The sequence below is a fragment of the Pithys albifrons genome, chromosome 10 (genome assembly GCF_047495875.1).
Source record: "Pithys albifrons albifrons isolate INPA30051 chromosome 10, PitAlb_v1, whole genome shotgun sequence".
Classification (NCBI taxonomy): domain Eukaryota; kingdom Metazoa; phylum Chordata; class Aves; order Passeriformes; family Thamnophilidae; genus Pithys; species Pithys albifrons.
In genome coordinates this window covers 17,532,339-17,549,599 of record NC_092467.1, presented here as the reverse complement: position 1 = coordinate 17,549,599, position 17,261 = coordinate 17,532,339, and positions in this window count along the sequence as shown.

Below are 17,261 nucleotides of genomic sequence, written 5' to 3'. Positions count from 1 at the left end.
TTAAAGAAATGAAAGTCAGCTTTGAATTTTTAATTAATTAATTAAAAGTACTGCAAATGCCAGCTTGTTAATTGCTTTGCACCTGCAAGCCAACACAGGTTTTATGCACTCTTTCTTTGAATATTAATTTTTTTGCATGTCTTCATAATGCTTGGAAAGTCTCCCCTGCAAACATATTAGTAAAGAGTAAATATTGAATCTAAGACAAAACTCACGGCTTCATCTTTCACTGTACACAGAATAGGATTTAAAGGAGGATTTAGATTTCCAAGGCTTCTAATTAAGTAGTGATAATCAGGCTTTCTGCTGAGGGTCACTTCCTGGGAGTAATTTGAGTTATTAAAATGCATGTTTTTATTTGTTCTGCTTTGCGAGCTAAAACTGATCCCTTTTAATATAGCAGCAAATATGCAAATTGGTGTTTCATTATATTTTGCAATTTATGGCAATCTTCTCTAATTTACTGAAAGGGCAAGAGCCTGACCTTGTCATTCAACTTTTTTTTTTCCTGGTAAGCTAAACTAATTATGTGGATCTTTTTATGAAACTCTGAAAGTATGCAGCAGGGTAAAAAATGTGACAAATTTACCTTGATTATTCATCAAGGTGGCCTTCGATTTTTCTTGAATCCTCCCGCAGGGTGATGGATAATTTAAACTTACATATAGGAGCCAATTTGTTTCAAGGTTTGAAAATGGCTTCCTTTTTTTTCCACAGAAATCCTGGAAAGAGCATCTGAAATCACTGAAATAATAAATGTCAGGATTTGAGCTATGGACTAAAAAAAGTTCATTAAAAATACTTGTATGATGTATTATGAATTGATATAATGATTTTTCTTTGTGCTGTCCTTCAATACAACTTTTCAGCCAAGTTTTTATTAGTGATAAGACATTCTGCATTTTCGCTCTAATAACTTTTCTTTTTAGACTTAAAAACCTCACCATTCCTTAAGCTCCTTTTTGCCTTCTTCACCAAGAAATATTAAGGAAATTCTCTTCTGTCCAAGCCAGGAAAGCATGGCTTAACCTTCAGAGAGTCTTGTGAAAGTTCTGCAATTGCTTCTACAGTGTAAAGTTGGATGCCTGTCACTAGTGGTATCCCCCAAGGTTCAAAACTGGGCCCAGTATTGTTGAACTTTTTCATCAGTGACTTGGATGAAGGGGCTGGTGCCTCCTCAGCAAGTTCACCGACAACACAAAGCTGGAGGAGTGGCTGATGCCCCAGAGTGCTGTGCAGCCCTTCAGAAGGTCCTTAGCAGGTTAGAGAGATGGGCAGAGAAGAACTGTCTGAAATTCAGCAAAGGCAAATGCAGGGTCCTGCACATGGGGAAGAACAACCCCATGAAGCAGGCTGGTCTGCTGACCTGCTGGAAAACAGCTTTGGAGAGAAGGACCTGAAGGTCCTGTTGGACAACAAGCTGTCCATGAGCCAGCAGTGTACCCCTGTGGCCAAGAAGGCCAGTGATATCCTGGGGTGCATTAAGAAGAACATTGCCAGCAGGCTGGGGGAGGTGATCCTTCCCCTCCACTCAGCCTTAGTGAGACTGCATCTGGAGTTCAGTGTCCAGGACTGGGCTCCTCAGGACAGAGATATGGAGCTTCTGGAGCAGAGCTGGTGGAGGACAACAAATACAATTAGATTCTCTTATGAATAGAAGATGTGAGAGTTTGGCTTGTTCAGCATTGAGAAGAGACAATTGAGAGAAGACCTTACCATTGTCTGTAAGTATCTGAAGGGAGGGGGTCAGAGAGTGGAGCCAGACACTTCTCAGTGGTGCCAAACAGTAAGACCAGAGGTAATGGACAGAAACTGATGCACGGGAAGTTCCACCTGAACATACGGAAGAACTTCTTTACTGTGTGGGTGACTGAGCATTGGAACAGATCACTCAGAGAGGTTGTGGAGTCTCCCTCACTGGAGATATTCAGGAACTCTTTGGACACAATCCTGTGCAATGTGCTCTACGATGACCGTCCCTGAGAGGAAGGTTGGACCAGATGACCCATTGTGATCTCCTCCAGTCCTGCCAGAATTCTGTGGTTCTTTTTTGGTAAATAGACCTTCCTTGCCACCCTGCAGGCTGCTCAGTCCTCTCAGTCCCAACAGTTTTCTTTTGACTCTTTTTTCTACTCAGGACTCATAGGATCATTTTGCAATGTTTTATACTTTGGTCGGTGAGACTGAATTCAGTTATGTGACTGGACCCGAAGGGATGCAGGAACAACATTGCATGTATTAAAATCCTAGAAGCATCCTAGTTGGAGCAGTCTTGAGGGAACAGCTGGTCAGTAACCCTGAACTGAGACAGGAATGGGAATACCTTGATTTTTTCCAACAGGTATTTATTAAAAAAAATTCTTTAGTAAGGCAGATTTGACATCTCTATTGTACATTCTTTATTTCCTAAACTTAGTTGGGTTTATTTTTTCTATATTGCAAATCTGACTGTTTCCTTCCTTCAGATTCTGCAAAGATCAACTGGCAGACTTGCTCTATGCTGGAAGAAAAGACCTAGAGCACTACTGTAACATTGCAGTCATCACTTCCACTAATGTAACCTCTCCTGCTTAGGTTTAAACATAACATGTATTTGTAATGCAGGTGAAGCCTTAATGCTGTGTATCAGCTAGAAAACATTGTAATACTGTGCTTGAACACGGATCTCTTGGCTACTACTTGCACTGTAAGCTAAAGCAGCAAAGTTCATTGCCATCACTAGTTAAAGGTTGTCCTTTCTTTGCAGCAATAATGTAGCTTCTGTAGGCAAAATGTTCTAGGTGATGCCATGCAGTCCACACAGTGATTAAAAACAGAGTCATCCTTTACTTTACAAAGTGAGGAGCATTAATGTATCCACAACCTACTTGAATTACAGCTTTGGCTTCACCAGGTCCTGTCAATTTAGGACTCCCTTTATTTAAAGCATGTGTGTTTGTATTGGAGGGCAATACTCAAATTGTGACTGATTTTTTTTTTGTGGTTTGGGTTGGTTTTTTTTTCAAAGCAAACCTGAGCTATGAAGCAATAGATTCTTTGTCTACTGGAAATGAGGATGAAGAATTGACATGTTCTGATGTGGCGGTGAATTTTGATGATGTCAAACCTGACTAGAGAGAGAGAAGTCCTTTATAGTGTACAATAATTTAGTCTGTTAGTTACTTAATTCACAGGCACATAAAAGAATCCTGCGAGGGTTGGCAGAGCAACTGAATAACTCCCAGGTTCAGGCTTTTTAGTACCATTATCTTATAATTGCTGATTGGCACAGGGTTCTGCTCACTGTTCCCAAGGGAGGTCAGCAGTATGTGTGGCTGAGTGGTGAGGATTCCTAGGCAGTGAGTTACGCAGTGGTTTTGATAGATTGAAAAAAGCAGTAAGAGTTTATTAGCAGAGTATCATTGTTGGGAGGAAGGAAGGGGGGGCAAGGTATACAAATTCCCTTGCTGACAAAAGAATAAAACTGGAAAAAGAAGAGTGGCAATTCAGAGACAATAATTTACTCTAGGAAAAAGGTGAAAATGTTTGCTCATGTGTGACAGGTTTCTCATTTTGCTCTTTTTTTGCTAGTGACTGTCAGGAGAAAGATGAGTATCAGTAACTGGAGGAGAAAATTAGCAGTGTATTTAAATGTTTCATTGTAATGTCTCTTCCTAAGTGAACCTCCATTTAATGTTTAAAGGGCTAAAAATGCTAAGTATGCATCAATAAAACAACATAGTTTTAACTTCTAATTAAGTTTTAACTTGGAATACACACAGTTGTCTAAGCCACTACTCTAATTAGTGTGGGGGTTTTTTGTTATTTAGCAATTAGCTAACTTATTAGTGTTGGCTAATAAAGAGACTAAAAAATTATGCAACCTATTGCCAGTAGAAATCATCTTGCTGCCCCTCTGTCATACTTTAAGAAAATAATTTATGTGTTTATTTTATTCAATATTTCTCCCCCAGTTCATTAGGATGCTCCAGGAGGTTACAGAGTACAACATTTTGAGTGCCCAGTACTCCCAGGCAGGCATGTTAAATCAGGTTAGTACAGAACTTGTCTTGTTTCCTGCTCTGAGTGTCCTGTATTAAGAAATTCAGGTTTCAAACTGAACTCTCTGTTGCTAAGGGCTTTTGTAATTGTGAAACAGTTTGTTTCGCTGTTTGTGCTACTCCTTCTCATGTTGAACTTATTTATTTTAATAATATTTTAGAAGCTACAAAATACTGGCAGCATTCACATTAATATGTTGTTACTAAGAGGCAGACCTTTAATTGCAGGCAGTTAACACGAAATCTGCTGGCAACATCTTGAACAGAATAATAGCATTTAATCATTTTTATCGTCATAGTGGTGATGTTTGCACTGTTATTGTGAGAGAGTTGTGTATTTTTATGATAAATTCTTAATTTAAGGGTTTATAACTTAACCATAAAAATATGCTCCAGGCTGAAACATGACATACAAATTCTGAATGTGGAACTAAATGTTGTTTCTAGTTTTAAAATAAACAAACAATAAACCCAGCTTCATGTGAGCATTTAATAGGTATAAACTGAAACTCCTGCAAGAAAATGACATTTTCAGTGGAGAATCTTTTGTTATTTTCCTTGTTTAACAACCGTGCCTGAAAATGCACACTCTGGAACAAAGGAAAAAAAGTTTAACTTAATGTTAAGCTTTCTCAGTGCTCTGCCTCTAAAACAGTGTTTTGGAACTTTGTGAAAAGAACTTTACAAAAGTTGAACGATGGAGAGGTTGTTGCAAAGGAAGCTTCTTCTACTCTGAATATTCCTTTGCAAATCAAGGATTCTCTGTAGTTTTAAAAAATTTAATGTAGACCCCTAGAAGGTGGAACTATTTTATGGAACTGTTGGGGGGGGAAAAAAAAGGCAAAACCTTACTTCTTGCCTTTAAATGTAGTAGACTTTCAGGAAAATGAAAATCCCATGAATCCCATTAAATCCATCAGACTGATGTGATGCAACAGAGAAAAGAAGTTAGACTTAGCAAGGAAGAAATCAGGACCTTAAAGCCAAGAGCCACGAATTCATCTAAGACCCTAGTACTCTAATTGCACAGTTCAAAATGGCTTCTTAGTGAAATGGTGCGTGTTGTGTGGAGCCTTTTAACATACCAGTCAGTAAGGACTAGAGAGCACTGATGTGTCTTTCAGCTAAGTTTTGTTCTTTATCAGCTAGCTTTTGTGAAAGCACCGTTAGACACAGGATACTAGACAAGGGTAGCTGCTGCTATACTGATGTGTGTTCTTAGTGCCCAATCTCTGGTTGTGCAACACAGAATGCTGTTTTTCAGGTTAATTTTGACAGTTTTCTTCAGTTGTTAGCCAGCAGGATCTGGGTATCTGTGCAATGTTAGAAGGTACAGGTGAAATGCAAAGAACCTCTTCACTGCAAAGTTTGTTGCATTAGAAACTGAAGTACCTACTGTCCCAGAGCAACAAATAGCAGTGAGGAATGTGGGCTGACATAGCTGCGGTTGGTCTCTACCCAGCCTCAAAGGAGCCTCAGCTGTGCAATGCCATGGGGCCAAGCAGCACTATCTGCAAGGCCCAGTGGTCTGCCTCCTACAAACCTCCCTGGGAAATTGCCAAATTTCAATGTGGGAAGTGATACTCATCTTCTCATGCAGCCTCTGGTCTGAATGTAGATGGGCATAAACACGTGGTCACAGCCACATCACATACCTGTAGTGTGGTGCTTAAACACAGACTGATTACATCACCCATACTACCTTCCTCTTCCCTCTGGTATAGAGGCATTTGGTCCATACCCAGCACCTAGGTCCTCTTGGCAGTATTAGCTATGGTTGGTTCTTAAAGTAAAAAAGTATTGGATTCTTTTTTGTTCTGTTTTTAATCTTTTTAGCATGTATATCTTTAAGATTAAGTCATAGCCTTTCCTGGCATGTATGAACTCAAATATGAGTTCTTCCATGTTGCAACCAGGTAGTAAGAAAGGTACAGAAACGTATTGGAATCACAGACCAAGAATTGCAAGATGGCACTTGTGTCATACTATGAAATGTGCTCTTCCATGTTTTTCCATCATGCTGAGGAAGTTTGGGAAAGTTGAATGTTGTAAAGTCACCCTGGTGTGTGCTTTAAGCATATGAATCCTGAAAGTGGGAACTGCTGTACTATTCTGGAGTTGAAGCTTATCATTCATGGAAGGATAGCAAAGTGCAAGTGATACATTTGAAGTTTTTAATCCAGATGTGGGTTCATGAAGAAATGGATCTTTTCTGTCCCTTGTTGATACTTGCCATTGTACTCTTTGTTACTGCTTGTAGGCTGTTGGCCCTCTGTGGCAGGGATCACCAGCTTCTGTGTATTTCATTAGACCAGTCTGGGAAAGTATGGCACTTAAAAACAGAAGGTGAAAAATTGAGGAAAAAAGTTATTTTTAAGATCATGGGAACAACAGAGAAGACTATTAGGCAGTGATTTCAGGCTGGATGTCCAGCTGTGTGAGTGTGATGGCAGCACACTGTAACAGTGTGGGCCTGCTCCTGCCTGGAATTTCTCAGATATAAGCATGTTGCCGAGACTTCCAGAAGAGGTGGAGCCTGCTGTGTATGCTCAGTCTGAATGCAGTGTAATAAATCCTGTCCTCTGGAAATGTATTTCACCTGAATGCTCTTGAAACTGTAGACAAGTTTATAAATGCCTTGAATTTCACTGGCGAGAAGCATGTGTCTCAGTACCCCTAAAGGAGCCCAGTGGTTTCACCAGACGCCTTGCCAGTTGGACAGACTTTTGCCTTCTGTTTCAGAGGTGCTCCTTTTCTGCTTCCTCCTAGTGACTTTCCCACCCCATCCTTTTTCTAGGTTGGTCAATGCAGAAGTATTCTGCTGAGCTGAATAATCTTTTTAAGTCCAGGGTCCACCATTTTAATTCTTACTTCCCTGCTTTTGTTTAGGTAGTGAATAAAGAGGTGGGGAGTGACAAAGTATGGGGTGACAAAAGATTCATAACACAAAGTACCTCAAATTTAAACAGATCTGGGAAGACTTTAAAAAACAAAGAATAAAAAATCAAGAAAGAAAAATGTAAAAAAGGACACATCCTAATTAAACTTAGGGTTCATACTCTTGATTTTCCCACCTTATACCTTGCTGTCATGAGATGCAGAGGAGAAAGGTGTCTTACATCTAGCATGCAAAGTGACAGTCCTGTAGCAAAGCAAGTCAATGCTGGAGAATTTGCAGACAGAATTCAATAGCACAAAGGTTTTCAGAAACTATTTTTCTTTCCCCCTTTTTTCTTTTTTTTTCTACAGCAATGATTTCTAGCCATTCATCATAAAGCACTAAAAATCAAAGAGCAATATTCACGAGCCTCCTAGTACAGTATGTTAAACCCCGATAACTGTCAGGAAGAGCCTGTCTGAAAAGGAAGAGCCAGGTAGCGGCACAGAAAACAAAAAACATGTTGGGGGAAAAAGTACTGAAGAATAAAAGGAGAGAAAATGTGCTAAGCGAAGGGGGCCTAGCAGTGCTTCTGCGATACCTTTGTCATGCTGCCATTTTGTTAACAAGAGAGATATATTTACAAGAGTGTAAAGTGTTGTGGGTTCTGGAGATCTGTCTGCTTTCACAGAATCCTGGAGTGACCATATATGCCAGTGGTAGGTGGTGTTCTTACAAATTGCTCTACTGGATCCAGAAATATGTTAGTTTGAATTTATTCAACTAATATTTTATGCAAACATCTTTCAGCCTGGGGCTTGCCTATGAACAGTTTGCTGTAAAGATTTGATATTCAAAATATGAACTGTTTTTAGTAGATGCATATTAGGAAAAATGTCTTCAAAGAAGGGCCTCTCAAGCATTGGAACAGGCTGCCCAGAGAAGCAGTGGAGTCACCATCCCAGAAGGTATTTAAAGGACATGACACTTAGGGACATGTTTTAGTGGTGAACTTGATAGTGCTGTGTTAAGGATTGGACTCAATGTTCTTAAAGGTCTTTTCCAATCTAAACAATGCTAGGATTCTGCAGGGAATTCAGAATATGTCTCTGTTCTCTGTCTGGAATCTTGTAGGTGTCGGCATTGGGTATTGAGACACATTCTCAGTTCTAAAATAAAAACTCCTGTTCAATGGACATTCTATTGTATTAACACTACCCTTTGGTCTAGAATATTTCTCGATATAATAATTTCTCAGGATACTTCTCAGTGTAAGCAGGAAGTTGTCTTCTGCAGAATACTCCTGACTCCAGCCCTGACACTGTTGATGGCTGGTAGCACATTAATGAGAACAGGGCTTCCCCATAGACCTTCCAGAAGAGAACATCTCTGATCTGCTTAATGCACTCCCAAGATGTCTTCATGTAGAGGTACGTCTCCCTATGCTTTTCCTTTTCTCTGTCCAGTCCAACTTGGAGCTATTTCTGGCCATTTTGTCTATTTCAAGTTAATATTATGAACAAACAAAATGCATGCATGCAGGAAAAGCAGAGCTATTTTGACAAGTGCAAAATAAAAAACAACCATAGCATAGAGCTTTGATAGCAAGCAGAGATTACTGTGAAAAATAAAAATTGTATCTGTTGCTACAGATAGTAAATTCTTCTAGTTTATTTTGGATGCTTGGGAGTCACCAAAAGTAGAGAGCAATGAACCATTTGGTCTCTAGAATGCTTTCAGCTTTATGCCTCTCTCTGTAATTACAAACATGTTAGAGTATTCACAATATATCACTGTTAGTCATGGGAGTTCCAGTAATCATGAAGAGCTGTAGCCATTCCAGAAATCTTGTTTGCCCCTTCACAGAAGATATTCAGAGAATTTGCAATAGTAAGCCAGTTTCAATACCCTCTTGTCAGTCTAGATTCTTTCTAAGAGTCTAAGACAACTATTGCTTAGTGGTGATGTTTTTGATTGATGCTTGTTTTGATGCTTAGCTTGTCCTATGTTTGCAGTCATTATATGTGTCAATATCTAGGTAGTTAAAAGAACATGTGGAAAGGTTCTTTCCAACCTAGGATCATTTTATTTCTTAAAACAACTAGTAGGAATTATCCTCTACTTTTCAGGGAGATAATATTGCTTTTAAAACAAGCTCATCATCCACTAATCCATTTTCAAACCCTGTTAGGCAGTCTGGGTTAAGTAGAGTATAACAGTTATCCTGGTGGATTGATTATGTAGAGTTAGGTCTTTTACATGCAGGGAGCCCAAGACCCCAGGGTCTAACGGTAATATTGTCTTTGCCATGAATAATTTATTGAATCTGTAAAAACTGGTCTGTTACAAAATGTAGGTTGGAGGGAGGGTGATGTGGTTTGTTTTTTTTAAGGTTCTACAAGACTTTCACAGACAAACCTGAAACATGACAAAACAGATGTCAGGAATGATTCTATGAAAGTCTCTAAATCTGAAGCAAACTGGGCTTATTAGTTCCATGGTATTGTTCTCCAGCAGGTTTATGTAAAGACCATTTATTCTGAAGCAACCAAGTTTCTATTCTTTTGCAAAGTTGTGCTCACTTAGATTACCCTGGTACGAAGCCTGTATTTGAATCCCATTTCTGGTTTAGTGAAACATCTCATACTTAAACCTTGCATAACCACTGTCCCCAGGACTTTCTGCATATACAGTTACCTGTAATGATATGTGTGTCTTGTAGCTCTTAAAGAACACTGAGTGTTGTTGATTCTAAGTAAGAAAATACAGTTCACGTAGATGCTGGAGATGTTTGAAAAAACCGTTCTGTAAATCTGCTATATTTCTCCATACTGATAGAAAGTATAAGAGCAAATAGGATAAATGTTACATATAAACACCAAAGTTATGTATATCACTAATGTTGAGAAGGTCAATATACATGGACCTCAAGCAAACTTCTCTGCTCTGGAAAGAAGACAATGTTGGTTCAGCAGCATCCTCAGCAGTTCTGAGCATGACAATGGTTATGCACAGTAATGCACAGTGATCAGGAAAAGAAAGAGGCAATGTCTGCTCAGAAGAGCTGAATTTTCACAGCTCAGACTTACAATCATGCAAGTAAAAGCGAATGCTCGTGTTTGGTTTGTATTTCCTCTCTATCTGAGCAGTTGCAACTGGATGAATCAAAGAAAGAAAAGAATATTTCAACTTCTGTATTCAGTGGGGTGGTGGTGTGAAAATTGTAAAATGAATTTAAGTATCCTGTTTTATGTCTCCTACCACACTCCCTGTCTGCAGCATTTTCCTTCTCTTCAAGGCACCTTGATTAGGTGTTTCTACAGCTCTTGCTCTCACAGGTTCATCCTGGTGATGTGAAGAGCTGGAGGACAAATGCATTTCCCAGTCTGCCTTCAGATGTCCCATAACCTTAAAAAATGATGAAGAGGAAAGAAGCTATTTTGCCAGATCAATACCAGGACCTTTTCCATGTCCCATGTTAGTTTTATAATCAACAGTCTGTTGGTTACTCTGGAATGGATCTCTCTGCCTGTCTTTATCACTAGGTTGCTTGGCTTTATATAGTTAAAGCTATATGAAAACACAAACCTCAGCTTTATTCTTGTACTTCTTGAGCGACTTGGAAAGAGGGCATCTTGAATGGCTGTTCTGTCTGCATTTACCCAGAACTTCCTTTTTTTTGCCTCCAATCCTGATTAGTTTATTTCTGCAAGATCCTGTTGAGACCAGTGTGTAAGTTTTAAGCAGGTGCAGTTGTGTTTCTCAGTGTCAGATACTTGACCTCTTCAATTTCCTAACTCCTGGTGGGGTATCCCAGCTATGTCACAAGGAAATACTGACTTCTTGCTTTAATTTGGGTTTCCTCTTCTGCACTCTGAGTAAGAGAACTTCTTAGTCTGAGTATGTGAACAGAAACAAGATTTGTCCCTCAAAAATGGTTTTCTTTATATGTTCTTTTTAAAATGTCATCTGTAAATAGTGTTGTAACAGCCTGAGCAGCATTACTCAGTATATGAAACAGCTCTGCTTTTATCAAAGACAGAAATTTCAGTGACCTCTGAAGAAAGAAAGAATTCCAAGGCAACAGTAGAGTCCTCAAATCTCAACATTTTTATCCTTCTTTAATGAACCAATTCCTTGGTTTAGGAATTTCTTTTAAGACTTAATTGCAGATTTTATATATCAGAGTATGTGCAAGTATTCCATCCGTGAGTAACGTTACAGCCACTTTAGCTGTAGCTTACCTCCATTTACACTTAGTTTTCTGTCTTTTCCTGGTAGCATTTCTTATTCATTTTATTCCTTCTCATTTTTGTTCTCAGAAGATGCAAGTGGTTTTTACTTAGGCTTTGCAATATACATGAAATGATAAAACCTCAGCATTATTTCTAGGACTGTGTAGATGAAAAAGTGTGGTTTGAGGTTCTGGGGTTTTCTCCTTTGAACAAGTAGAGGATTATTTTCTCCTTAATTCAACAGTAACTTACAGGTATTTTCTTAAACTTCCCAAAAGAAGCAGATAAAGAAATTAAAGAAAATTGCACTTGGACAAGGATGTAAAAAACAGAGCATTCTTAATGTGAATTGCTTTACAAACATAATAATGAATGAGACATCCAGGAAACAAGTTGAATGTAACTAAGTCTTTTACCCAGGAGAGTCAGAGCATAGAATATTTTTTACTCAGTTAACTGGTAAACTGTTAGCAACAGGATTAAAAGCCTGCACAGTGCAAATATCAACATCCTGCAGTACTAAAATTAAAAGATATTATAATCATGACTAGGACCAGAGAAGATACTTCTTCACGGAAGACAGGATGTCAGGAGGAGGCAGAAGGTATGTCATGAATGCACAATGTGGCTGGCTGTAAATCAAAGGAAGTTTATCTCCTGCTGCAGGTGCAAGGCACAGCTGATAAGCTGACTTTGTGTCTTGCCTCTGGAGAAAGCAGGTTGCCCCAGATCCATCTGCACTTGTCCTATTGTGAAGATGTAGACAGTGAGTCCTAAGTTCAGAAGGAGCTAGGAGCCAGCCTCCCTCAAGTATTTGACTCATTTTGGGGAAAAATTAATTTAATAATTTACTGCTAGTTAAAATAAACATTTCATTATTGAGTAGTGAGAAACAGAAAAACGAATGTTGAAACACCTTTCCTCCCTGCTTTCCTGGGTTCCACTTCACTCCAGATTTCTCTACACCCACCATGAATGGTGCAGTGGGTCTGGGGGTCATGATCAGTCCATCACAGTTCTCTGCACTTTCTTTTTCTGTGCACCTTTCCTGTGCTCCCAAGTGGGCTCCAGGAGCTGCATTCCTGTCAGGAGTGTCTGTCTGCTCTAGCATGGGTATCGCCATGGGCTGCAGTGGCTGGCTGCTCTGCTGTGAAGCACCTCTTCCTCTGAACTCGGTGTTTCCTTGTCTTTTCTCCACCTGACATTTTTTGCCCTTCCTTTAGGAAAGTTTTCCCAGAGGTGTGGGCTGGGTGGCTCAGCCATGCCCTGCAGCGGCTTGGTTGGAGCTGGCTGGGACCAGCATGGGGCAGCCCCAGCCATTCCTCCCTGTGGCCACCCTGTAGCTCCACCAGCTCTGCAGGCCCAGGCTGGTGATAAGGGGGTGTTTCCACAGTTCATTTGTGACTAGCAAGCTTTGGTTTCTTCAGAACCCCATGCAAGCCAAATATAAAGTCCTAATACCTTTTTCTTTTCCAAAGAGGACAAAGATTCCTGCAGTAAGAACTGTTTCAGCAGAGCCAGGTAACTCATGATAAATTTAACTGCAATGTCCTAAATATATGCTAATGCTTTACTTTCCATGTATGAGTATTCATGCCTCTTACCCATTGGTGCTAATTATCTAACATACATTACCATATAGCTAGAATTGTGTGAGGTATATTAGTGCTTCCTAAACTTTATTTCAGACAACTTTCCAGCTTATTCATCAGTAGGTAATTTTATAGCTCCCGGACACAGCTCACACAGAGTAATGTGGCTCATTCAGTTTTCTCTGCAAAAATGACAAGACTTAGGCCAGCTGGTCCCCCACTGCTCACTCTGGTGAAATGATATTCCCATCACAACTCCCGCTGTAATCACTTCTACTAATCTTGTTCTCTTTCCTTCCCACATAGAGTCTCCAAATCATTACACAGGTTAACTCTCCCCCACCTGCCCACCAGTCACAGAATTCAAAAAACGAGCCTCAAATTATGCTGAGAATAAATGGAGATAAACAGCAAACCCAAGGAGACAAATAAGACGAACACCTTGAAAAGGAACCAGTAAGTGAAATAGGATGTGACAGGCTCAGGAAGATGAGAGGGAATGATTTCCTGGAATGCAGCAGCAATTTCGTGCCAGCAGCGATACGCCAGCTGTACTTGACCTTCAGTAACCTTTATCCCTGTCTCCTACTGCTGCTCCTACAGCTTCTCAGCCTGGTTCTTTTCCTTCACTGCTGCTATTCTGGTTTTACTAGTCAGACATCTAACTGGTGCAGATGCTGTGTGTTCTGAAATCAGGCTTTTCCTGTGAAGGTGCTGCAATCTGTGTGTTTCCTCACATGTTTCTGGAGTGGGATGTAGTCCAAGGACTCCATGGTGGTGTGTGGAAGGAAGTCAACTGTGTATCTTCTTGATGGGTTGGACTTGACTTTGTCACACATGGAAATTAAGGTCCACCATTAACAGAACAATCCCTTAGGGAAAACCACTCAGTACTTTTTCTTGAGACCTTGCAGAAGAGTGTTCTTTGTTGGACTTGACTAGAAATTTTCTGGGAAAGTGTTGTTTTTTTTTCCCCCGGAAGGTGTCAGTGCTTTGAAATTAAAGCTATTAATAGGAATGAATAAGTGTCAGTAAATTCTTGGAAGATGCTTCCTGTTTAAGCATTCTGATTTGGTGAGTCTGAAACAGGACACAATCATTTGTCTAGTTTGAAATATCTCATGAGTAGGATTACAAAACATGTATTTTAAAAATTGGAATAAAAATTAAATATTTTGAAATTATCAAAGAGGGGAGTTTCTACTTACACAATTCATTTTGGTGTGCCTGACTCTTGTGCCATTTTTTTCAGGTTTGTCTCTTTGTCTTGGGTCAGACAAAGGGAAGGGAAAATCCTGAAAATACTGACAGGACATGGCTTTAGGTGCACATCCCCATTTTGATTTTGTTCTTCCTTATTTGAAGGGAAATAGGCAAAAGCGAAGGATCTGCCATGTTATGTGAAGCTGTTGTCAAACAAAACTTGTTAGCAGAGACTACCAGCCACTTTGGAAGGAAGTGAAGATCTCCAGTCCAGTGATGCTCAAAATATTTTGAGAAAGAATGTCGCTTTTGTGTTTCAGCTGTGTGTCAGAATACCAGTTCCTTTTGGCAATGCATAGAGGCTGACGGCAAGAACATCAAATATCTGTGTGAGTGCTTCATTACATATTTGATTCAGTGTAGTACATCTAATCCTGTTCCTGAAATATCACTGTGGCTGTATTGTTTGGTCTCAGTATGCTCTTGTGTACCTTCATGCAGTGTAATATCAAAACACCTTCTGTTACTGAGAGCAGTGTGTGTGTGTGTGTGTGTGAGAATGCATCTCTGTGCATGAAGCACTCCCCTCTGTCTCTTCTCAGACTGTCAGGAAAAGAATTGAATTATTCTATAGAATTTTGCTTTTGTTTGAAGAAAATATTTAGGGATGTTCAGCTGGAAGAAGGAAATTTACACTGAAGTTTGCAAGTGAGTTTATTTTTTGCTCCTCAGGGAAGAAGGTCCATAGTCCACATCCAGCTCCTCCAAAGTCATCTTCTCCTCTCATGAACATCTTGCCCGTTTGGCTGGCAGATTCGCTGTTTGAAGGAACCCAGCTGTCATGGGAGGTTGTGATCAGAGAAGGGGAAGGAGATCTCACAGGTAGGTGGAGACAGTCCTGCAGCGCACTTCAAATTTCAAGGTAGTAACCTTTCACTCATCTCTGCTCTGCAGGGAGCCTGCACAGTAAGCTGGAGCACTGGGTTGAAGTGTTTGCTGTGACCTGCATTGCTGATCAGATGAACTGTTATGTATAGCAACACTTGGTATTTTTTTCAGGATACATGACTTCACTCCTAGGTCTGAGTTGAAGCGATGTAAATGCCACTATTTCATCAGACCTATTCATTTACTGAAGGTAAATTAATTTTGTGTCCTTTTTTTTTCATAATTTATTTTACCTTCACTTAGGCACAAGAATTTTTTGTTTGGGCTGCAATGGATTAGTTTCTTAGAGCTGTTGAAAAATAGTTCATTTACACCAGATATATTTACACCAGATATAAGTTCAAAACTCTGTTTTTAAGTATCTTAGAGTATTACAGCTTGGTAAACCTGAATGCTAGGGAAACATCATATTAGGAGTATACCAACGTCTGCCTCTCTTAAGATGAAATTATTTTAGAAATACGAATGGCACGAGACACTTTGCTGGTTTCATTGTGAAACTCCAGTGTGTTCTATCCATAGAGTATTCCTTATTGTTTTGAGTTCAGATGAGGCCATGTGATATAGTTAGCTTCAGGACTCCTGCTAAAGGTCCCCAAAAACCTGCAGCCTCATGATGCAAAGTGCTGATCTGATACAAGCTCATTCTGCTGTTCCACTTCCTTCAAGCATCACTGGTATGGGTTAACTTTATATTGGCAAGTTTTAGGCTAGAACAGGTACTGTCTTTTGTCTCCAAGCTGATCTCAGCTCAAAAATGTCTCACCAACTCTGTGTTGCAGGCTTTGAGCTGCACAAAAGTTATTTACCTGCCCTAGTCTGGCTTGAATTTTTCCTGCTGGGGGATTTGGTAGAGCAACATGACATTAATGACCAAGGGTGGTACAACAACCGAGGTACTGGTGTGGGACTCATTGGTTGTGGATTTGTGGTGTGCCTTATAATACCAACATTTTCCTTAAAGTTTCAGCTACAGAATTCATAGCAGTATGTCCAAATTCAGCCTGTGCTTAAACACTGTAAAATTGCGTGGTCACTCCATGGACTATGGATTTAGATTGAGAAGAAAATTTGTAATCCTCAGAAGGAGGATGAAAATGCAAAGATCTCTTGCATAGTTTTTCGTGATATCTTAACTAACCTGAATTTTGGATGCTTGACTTGTAATTTTTGAACTCCTGAGATTAGAAGTAGTGGGATAGACAGTGAACAGGAATCAGCACTAGCAAAATTCCACAAAAACCTACCAGAGTTACACTTTCACTGATGCCAAATATATTGTATAAAATATTTTTGTAGGGGGGTCAGCAGCTAATTACTTTACATTCATGTAGGTTGCTGTAGAATTCAATGAAACGTCAACTTTTAGAATTAAAAAAAGTATTTGAGAGAGCTAATCAACAACAGAGGAGTTATTTGCAGTATTTTTTGTGTAGAATATACATATATTATCTTCACCTACTGTGGAATATCTTCTGCCATGCTTGTTATGTGGCTCTAGACTCCCATTAACTGAATCCCTGGTGAAAAGCCGTTTTCCTACATTATATTGTAATGCTCTTGTTAATGATAAATTGATGAAGAGCTGCTTTTTTAGATTAGGTGAGTGGTCCTTTGATAATGGGTTTGGAATCAGGCCAGAGGTTTTATACTACTTTGCCTGGAGGGTGAGAACCAACTAAAATATTCCTTTCTTGTGTTCTGCTAGAAAATGAGACAGTCAAAGAATTTCAGCTTTTCATTTTGAGAGCAGTTCAACACTAGTTTACACGGTGTATATTTTTAGACTTTGTCTTTATCTTGCCCCTCCCCGCCCCCCCCCCATTTCTAATGAATTATTAAATAAAGGTATTTCTCAAGTAATTAGAGAGCCAAGCACCTTTTAAACAAGATCAACTTCTGCACATTTGAATTTACTGGTTTCATTTTCTATGGCAAAAGATCATAAGAAAAATACTTTTGCAGGTTTCAAAGTTAAGATCAATTGTTTTCCTTTTGCAGTTTCAAATGCACAGATTAGTACTTTTGCTGTATAAGAAAACTCTTAGAATATTTATGGTTTTCAATTTTACATAAACTCAAAATTTTCTATTATTTCTTTGGAATGTGTAATAGATTCTTACATCTATGGAATTTTTTTGCAATTAACGTTAATGTAATTGAAATTAAATGAAAATAAAATATATTTTTGAAGTGACACATTTTATAATTTCCAGTCTTGGCTCTGATGGTCTTTCTCAGCTCTGCACCATGCCCTTTGGGAAAAAGTATGGAGTGTGCATGCTCATCTCTTTTGATCATGATTTGACAAGGTCATGCCTTGGTAGGATTGGGCTGCCTATTATTATCTTGATGTTGTTTTAAA